The 8,074-nt window shown below is 30.9% G+C and overlaps 1 pseudogene; it reads left to right on the plus strand.

Moving 5' to 3' along the window:
- Positions 1 to 5,503: 5,503 nt before the first annotated feature.
- On the plus strand, positions 5,504 to 7,257 carry LOC111274053 (endoglucanase 1-like; annotated as a pseudogene).
- Positions 7,258 to 8,074: the final 817 nt, after the last annotated feature.

The raw sequence follows: 8,074 nt of genomic DNA on the forward strand, positions 1-8,074 counted from the left end.
TATCACCTCACGAGGGCATGGTACTTTACTTCCCCTATACAGGATGAAACCCGGGTATAGAGCTTATGCATGAGATGCATCATATCATTATGTGTGTATATGTTTCTTAATTTATCAAGAGTAATATATACAAGAAAACTAAAGCATAAAAGACATAATAAAATAAATGTGTGAAATGTATGTGAATTTTTCGTTTTCAATTTATTTTTTTTTTCTTTTTCTTATTGAAAATGAAAAATAAAAATTTAAAAAAATAATTATGATTGTTTAAATCAAAATTTAAGGATAACACATAGTTAATTTTGGCCTGACTCTAAAAAAAATGGCATCCCCAGCGAAGTCACTAAACTGTCGTAATGATTTTGTGTCCACCAGACGAATTTGAAAACGAAATAAAAAATATAACGAAGTCGTCACCGATCTTTTTTTGGCTAGGTGTAATTGGCCACCTATTAAAACATATCTTTTTTATGAAATCTTAAAATTAATTAAAATTTATGAAAATGATAATTTTAGGGTTTACATAACAGTCTGAGTTTGAAAGTCGGTTATGTATGGGGAAGGATTAGCACTCCCACAGCACCCGTTTAAAACGGTATCAATTAATTACGTGTTATCCTTTAATTTTAATAAAAAATAATCTCATTTTCAATGTTTGAAAAATAATTTTCTTTTTTTATTTATTAGAAATTGTTTTTTATTTATTATTTATTTTTATTCGAGAAAAATAAATTAGAACATTTTTATTGAAATAATTCTTAAAATGTTCCAGTACGTTGGTAACATTAGAAAAACTTTTTTTCACTTAAAGATTTCTTAAGTATCGTTTCTCAGAATACCTTAGAATCCTATCATCAGATATTCGAATTTACTTTTCATAAAAATTATGTCATGCATGCAATGCAAATGCTAACATATTGATGCACACATTTTATTTTTACTCTTTAGAAATATTATGAATTTTTATTCTTTTTGTTCATTTAAAAAAATGAAGAAAAGATGAATTTTTATTATATTGAAGATTTTTTATAAATATTCCAATACACTAGTAATATTAAAAAAATATCTTTTCACCTAGGGAGTTCTTAAAGCATCTCTACTCGGAATACTTTTAGAATCTCATCATTGGATAAATTTTCTTTTTTTCTCATTTTTTATTACTTATTCTTAATTTATTAATTAATTTTTATTATTTTATTAAGGAAAAGAAAATTTTTTATTGTATTGAAAATTTTTTTTAAATACTCCAATACACTAGTAGTATTTAAAAAAATCTTCTCACCTAGAGATTTCGTAGGTATCACTATTCGGAGTACCTTTGAATCTCATCATCGAATAAAAATTTCTTTTTTATTATTTTTCATTAATTTTGAATTATTTTTATTTAATTATACTTATAAAAAACTTTATTATAAATTTTATTATTTATTTTTATTATTATTATAAAATAATAAAAATTTATTTTGGTAAATTTAAACAATTTTATATGCATAAATATTAATAATAAAATTTAAAATAACAAAAAAATTAAAAAAAAATTTTTTACCTGAATCGGACCAGTCAACGATTTGGGCCAATTTGGTGGTTCAATCCGGTCTGATCTGGTTGGTTCAGGTTCAGCTGTTCGACACCAGTTTGGTCTGATTTGGGTCGACTCAATTGGATCGATCGAGAGAGAAAAGGAAAAACGGGTTATCGGATCGGGTGCGCGGATCCAAGGTCGGGTTACGGGTCGACGCGCGGATCCTTTAGGGTCGAAACGACGTTGTTTTGCTATCTTCCTAAACGACGTCATTTTGAAGGCTTATTTAAAGGCCAAATCAACTTTTTTTTAGTTTTTTTTTCTCTCTCTTTCTCTCAGACAACTCTTTTTTTCTCTCTCTAAAACTTAGAATCTGACGACTGCTTTACCGCGCTGACCACCGTCTGTTGGTGGTCAAAAAAATAAAAAATCTCTAAAATGAATGTTTTCAGCCTCCTAAGTCTAGATCCTAGCCTAATTTTATGAAAAAGGGTTTCGAACAGCAGGGATCTAGCCTAAAAGGTTTCGACCAAACTGGCTTTTCTTGTTTCTATGATTTTTTTTCGTTTCTGTAGACTGGCGCTGTTGTTCCCATTCCAAGGACTGTTGGTTTGCTTGTATTTTGGTTCTTTTTTTTTTTTCTACAGGAAACTTTTTTTTTTAATCTGGCAATAAGTGTCTTTTGTTCTGTTTTTGGTTTTTTTGGCAGAGCTTCTAGGCTTTTTTTTCGTTTGTGTTTTTGCAACTTTATTTATAAAGCAAAAAAAAAATCAAAATCTCAAAAAATCTGAGATTTTGATTGCCTACGATTAGGGTAGCCACTAGCTATCAAAACGACTACCAGTGGCTGCTAGAGCTGGGGCAGCTTGTAGGCAGCTGTACTGCCAGCGATCGACAGAAAAGTTACCAAAAAAAAAAGAAAAAGGAAAAAAAATAAATAAATAAATACATAAAATGGTGTCTACATATGCTAGTCAATTATAGTTAATCTAGTCTATTATTTTCAGTCTCCATAACTACTGGTATAAGCACTTTATTTTGCCTAAGTCGATTCTTAAAAAGATTACTCAACTTTGCTTAAGGTTCTTTTGAAAAATGGAAACCAATGTAATAAAAGGGGCTTGAGTCAGTTGACAAGTAATTTGCAAGCTCAAGTCTAAGGGAAGGCTTGGATTAAAAGACAGAAAGGTATAGAATCAAGTTTGTGTGCTAAAACTTCTTTAGTTTTTTTTTACACAGGTTGGCTCTCTATAGATAACATGGATTCAAAGTTATGTGCTTAAAGGGATAAGCATATGGGAGATTCTAATCTCTCATAACTATAGGTAGGGATTGAAAAAGATGCTTAAGCTTAAAAGTATTGCTTTCAAATTCTTAACACAAATAGAGAATAAACTAATATGAAAAGATCCTAGCTACTTTACTACCAGTCTGTAAGAGGAAATACGAAATAAGCAATTGAAGGTTTGTTATAACGTATAGATCCGTGGACCTACTGCTAGACATGAATTAAAGGAGTCGCCACCAATCTTTTTTATTTATGTGTGATTGGTCATTTAATTGAATCTATCATATTTAAAGAAGACTCTCAAAATTAACTTAGGTATTTTTAAATAATAAATTTTGATCCATAAAATCAAATTTTAAGTTTGAGAGTACAATTAAACATGAGAAATGTTATAACACCTTCATGACGCCTATCAAAAGATAGTACCAGTTTGATTTCAAATTATCTAAGCCTTAAACATTTTATAATTTACCCAAATATTTACCACTGAAAATTGATCTTAAGATTACTTTAATAGTTTGGTAGTAATTTAAGATAATTCTCTTACCTCAAAAGTATTTATGGCGACTAATGTCCCATTCTAAAAAAGTTCCGTCGTTAGATTTATTAATATATTTTACTCAAAAAAATAATTAGCAAAATTCTTCAATAGTTTGATAGAATTTACTTTTATGCAAATCTCCCAATAATTTAGTGAGATTTTATTGTAAAATATTTATAAAATTTTACTTTTGAGAAAATTCATTAAATTTTTCAATAGTTTAGTAAGATTTAACTTAAGATGCAATCATTCAATAGTTTGATAGAATAAAATATAAAATGTTTTGTTAACAATTATTTTTATTTTTAAAAATTGATTTATGAAATTCTCCAATAATTTAGTAGAATATACTTTTTCTTGGTTTATTTTACTTATTTGGGTTCAAAAGAATATTTCTATATTTTTTCATATACAAAATTTGGTTTATTTTTTCAAGATGTGAAACTTCGAAAACCCTTCACTCATGCACCTCCCAACGGAAGGTTTCCTCGCTCTCAAGGCTCTCATGTATTAATTTTACATATTTGGGTGCCATTTAGTACCAAACGAGTTTCCTACTTTATTTTTAATTTTGTTATCTTTATTTTTAATATTTTTCTTTTTACATTAATTCAATAATTTTATTTTTGTTTCTTTAAAATTTTTTGTGGAATTCATTTGATATTTTTATGAAAAACTTTTTTGACACTTTCTTTTATTAATTTTAAATTAAATAAATTTGTAAAAAAAATTCAGGAATTTTTTAAACCATTTTTTTTATTTTGGTGTTTTTAGAATCTATAATTAAACTTCGTAAAAAAAAGAAGTCAATTTAGGTCTTCGTGTGATACCTCAATTAGACTTTTTTTTATTTTGTTTTTTATTTTTTTTAATTAGATAAATTATAATAGGTATATTTTTAAAATTCGTAATCTGATTAAACTTTTTCAAACATTTTTTAAAGTACCTTTGCCAATTCCCCATAGTTTTAATAAACTACACAAAGTTAGAAAAATGGAATGGAACTAAGTAGGTGAAGTCACAATTGCATCAACCATGACATCATACATATCGTAAAGAGAAGAACCAATAGAGAGAGAGGGAAAGCTTGTGAAAAAAACAAAAAAAAAAAAAAAGGTAGAAATGGGATTTTATGCCCAAATTCAACCCAAAAGAATTTTCTTTGTCCAATTCATAAAATTTAAAGTGAAGTACGATTATTGTATCAATTGATAGTAAAATTTTTTTACTATCAGAATTAATAAAATGGTATGTAATTTTTTTACGAATGACATACAGAATGATATATATTTTTATTATTAATAAAAATAAAAAATTAAAAAAATAAGATATACGCTAATTTTTTAATTTTATTTATGAAATTAAAAAATTATAATAATATATAAAAAAGAATTATATATGTTGTGAAATATAATTTTTAATTTATTATTCTTACTATCCATTCTTGATATTAATAAATTTTTAAAGTATTTTTTTTTTGTTTTGATGATTGATTTTTATTATTTGGCAAGAAAGTTAAAATGTTAAAGATATACGTATGTAGAAATATATGTGAGGTACACTAGGAATAGAATAATTTTTTTATTTTTTAAGGTCTTCGGAAATTTTTTATATCCATTAAATCTGCATAAGAATAAAAATGGATATAAATTTTTTACTGAAGAATAAATACTGATATGAAAATAAATATAATAAAAAAACAAAAAACTTTAAGAATACTCTACCTACTCCACACGCCTACCCATCCGTTTACATCCTTAAACTCTCCTCCCAAGCGTACTCTTTGCTCCTCGTTTTGATAATCGTGTTCTCTATCTGGTTGCCATGAACAACTCATCAATCATCAATGAATCATTCTCTCAAGATCCCTCTCCCTGTAAGCCAATTCCTCAGTTTTTCTTTTTTTTTTTTAAATTTCAGTCGTAACCGTTGACTTTTAATACTGAATTAAGTGTCACTGTGCCAGAAGAAGCACAAAAAGTAGCTGTTTCCATAAATTTTGCCTTCCCAACGCTTATGATGAACGGAATAGTGAAGTGATTGAATTTTCTGTAATTGGTGCAGCGCTGGAGTCTCTTGATTCTCTTCATTTCAATGATGGTTTACTATGGTAAAATAATGGGCAAAAACGTTGACTTTTATTGAAAATGAAATGCAAAGAGGAGCTGTCCAGGTCATGGTTGGGGTTCAGCCTGCATGGGTTTATCACGGCAGGGTATGGGCCATATGGCGTATGTTGAAATACTCAACCAGAAAAAATGAATGATGAAAAGCCAAAAGTCATGAGCTGCAGAGAGAAAAGGAGAGATCAGCATGTGATTTTCGGTGGTTGCATTGTTTCTTCTCTCTGTTCCCGAGAAATTCAACAGTTTTCAGAAGATCATGTGGGTGGTTAGAGGTTAGCCGGCTGGCCAATGGTTAGGATTCAAAGTTCAAATTAACATTTTTGCAGGGAAAGAACTCCAGTTTCAATGGATGGAAGCGCAATTGAGCTTTTCTGCCAGCATGGAATTCTGTTGTTGAGTTATTATGGGCTGTTGGCCCACCAGCAAACCTAGATTACAATCCAAAACCAAATAGGATTTTGTTTATCGATGTTTATTGGTCTATAAGCAGTCTCTTGGTCTACATGGCTTAAACTTGCTCTTACTCAGGCCTTGAGTAGTTGAGTGACAAGAATGAAGCCCATAATCTCTTATCAGAGGGGTTTTTTTTATTATTATTATTTTTTAAATAGCAAATAAAAAATTTAGATGAAATTGTTTATTTTGAATTTTTAATTAAAAATGATTAAATAAAACTTAAAATTGAAAATCCAAAATGATAAATTGAAATACCCTTTTCTTCTTAATTCGTTGAAAATTGGAATTTAACTATGATTATTAACCAAAATGTTTTGGATAGGATGAACTTCTCTGGTGTGGATCATGGATTCATCGAGCCTCACAGGACAGCTCATCTTAAATCCAGTCCAATGGACACAAGATGGGATCAGATAATGATGGCTATTCCTTCAGTTGGGATGATATGAGAACTGGAACGAGGGCCCTTCTGTCCAAGTCATTTTCCTGAACCTCATTCCTTGCTCCTCCTCTAATAGACGCTTAGCCAATTTTGGGTGATTTAACAGGACTTCTTGGAGAAAAGCACAGCAGAATTTCAATTATACAAATCACATTCAGACAACTACATATGCACCTTAATTCCAGGAACATCTGGATTCCAAGCCCACCATACACCAGGTCAACGCAGTATAGGCCTCTGTTAATTCTAACTTACTAGAAGTCTCAATTTCATTCGTAGCATGGTTGGGAAATGTTATTTTTGATGAGATGAAGTATTCTGCTACAATGGTATAAAAAAAATTTTGGAGGGCCCAGGGCCCCTGCCAACCCCCTAGCTACGCCCCTGGGGGCTTCTCTACAAAGCAAGCGAGAGCAATCTGCTGTAAGTAACTACCACATCTTTCCTCCTCTTAACGTAGGCCAAGTACCTTGACGCAAATGGTGGAGTAGCCACGTGTGGGACTTCGACTGTAACCGCAGAGAGCTTCATAGCACAAGCAAAGAAGCAGGTGGACTAAAGTTTAGGTGATAATCCTTCCAAAATGTCTTACATGGTTGGATTTGGAGAGACATATCCACAACATGTCCACCGCAGGGGGTCATCTGTTCCATTCATTCAAGAACATCCTAATCGCATGACGTGTAGCAATGGTTTTCAATACCTGTACTTTAGTTCACTCAATCCGAATTCCTGGTTGGATCTGTAATAGGTAGTCCTGATAGTAAAGACAACTTTGCAGATGATCGTAACAATTATCAGCAATCTGAGGCAGCCACATATATCAATGCACCATTTGTCGGTGCTTTTGCTTTTTTCTCAGGAAAAGCCACTGCAAACTAAAATCAGGCTTATGTAATAGCGAATATGAGAAAGAAAGAGAAGCTAATGTAGTAAAAAGAAAGTGTCGGGACATTTGGTGATAAAAGGGTATAATGATCTTTTTTCTCATTAAGATCTTCTAACAATAATCAAAGGTAATTCAAACATTTGTGTCAACCTAATTTGACACACTTAATGTCACATTAACTTGATCATGTTATTATTGTCCCTCATTGGTCCCCTAACTTTCATCTATAAATACAAACATCCAAGCACCACCAAAGCAAGTTCCATCTAATCCTAATCCTAATCCTTTACATTTTTTTCCTTCCGACCTTTCTTATTCTAATTTATGCGTCGAAGTGTAAACTCAGGGAACACTCTCTGCCTTTGCGTCTAATCGTTCTCTTCCAATCTCTTATTCTTTTAGGAATACCCTTACTTCGAAGCTAGGCACAAACACTTGACACGCTAGGTAAAGGGCCTTTTTTATTCATTAGCTGAGCGTGGAGCAATGCAACCCAAGAAAATAACATTGAAGGAAGGAGAGACAACTGTCCAAGCCGAAATAGAAATAAATAACAACCAACACTCAGATCGACCTGCCCTACAACAAGCCAGTCCAACCATGAAACAATTTCAAGCCTTAACCAAGCAAACACAATCCCTTAAATAGATGTTGTAAATTATAACCCCCACCATAGGCTTAGAAAGTGCCCGACCTATCATTTATAAATACAAACATCCAAGCACCACCAAAGTAAGTTCCATCTAATCCCAATCTTTTACATTTCTCTTCTTCCGACCTTTCTTATTTTAATTTGTGCGTCGAAGTGTA

The sequence above is a fragment of the Durio zibethinus genome, chromosome 17 (genome assembly GCF_047325235.1).
Source record: "Durio zibethinus cultivar Kanyao isolate XHJ-2024 chromosome 17, ASM4732523v1, whole genome shotgun sequence".
In the NCBI taxonomy this organism is placed as follows: Eukaryota; Viridiplantae; Streptophyta; class Magnoliopsida; order Malvales; family Malvaceae; genus Durio; species Durio zibethinus.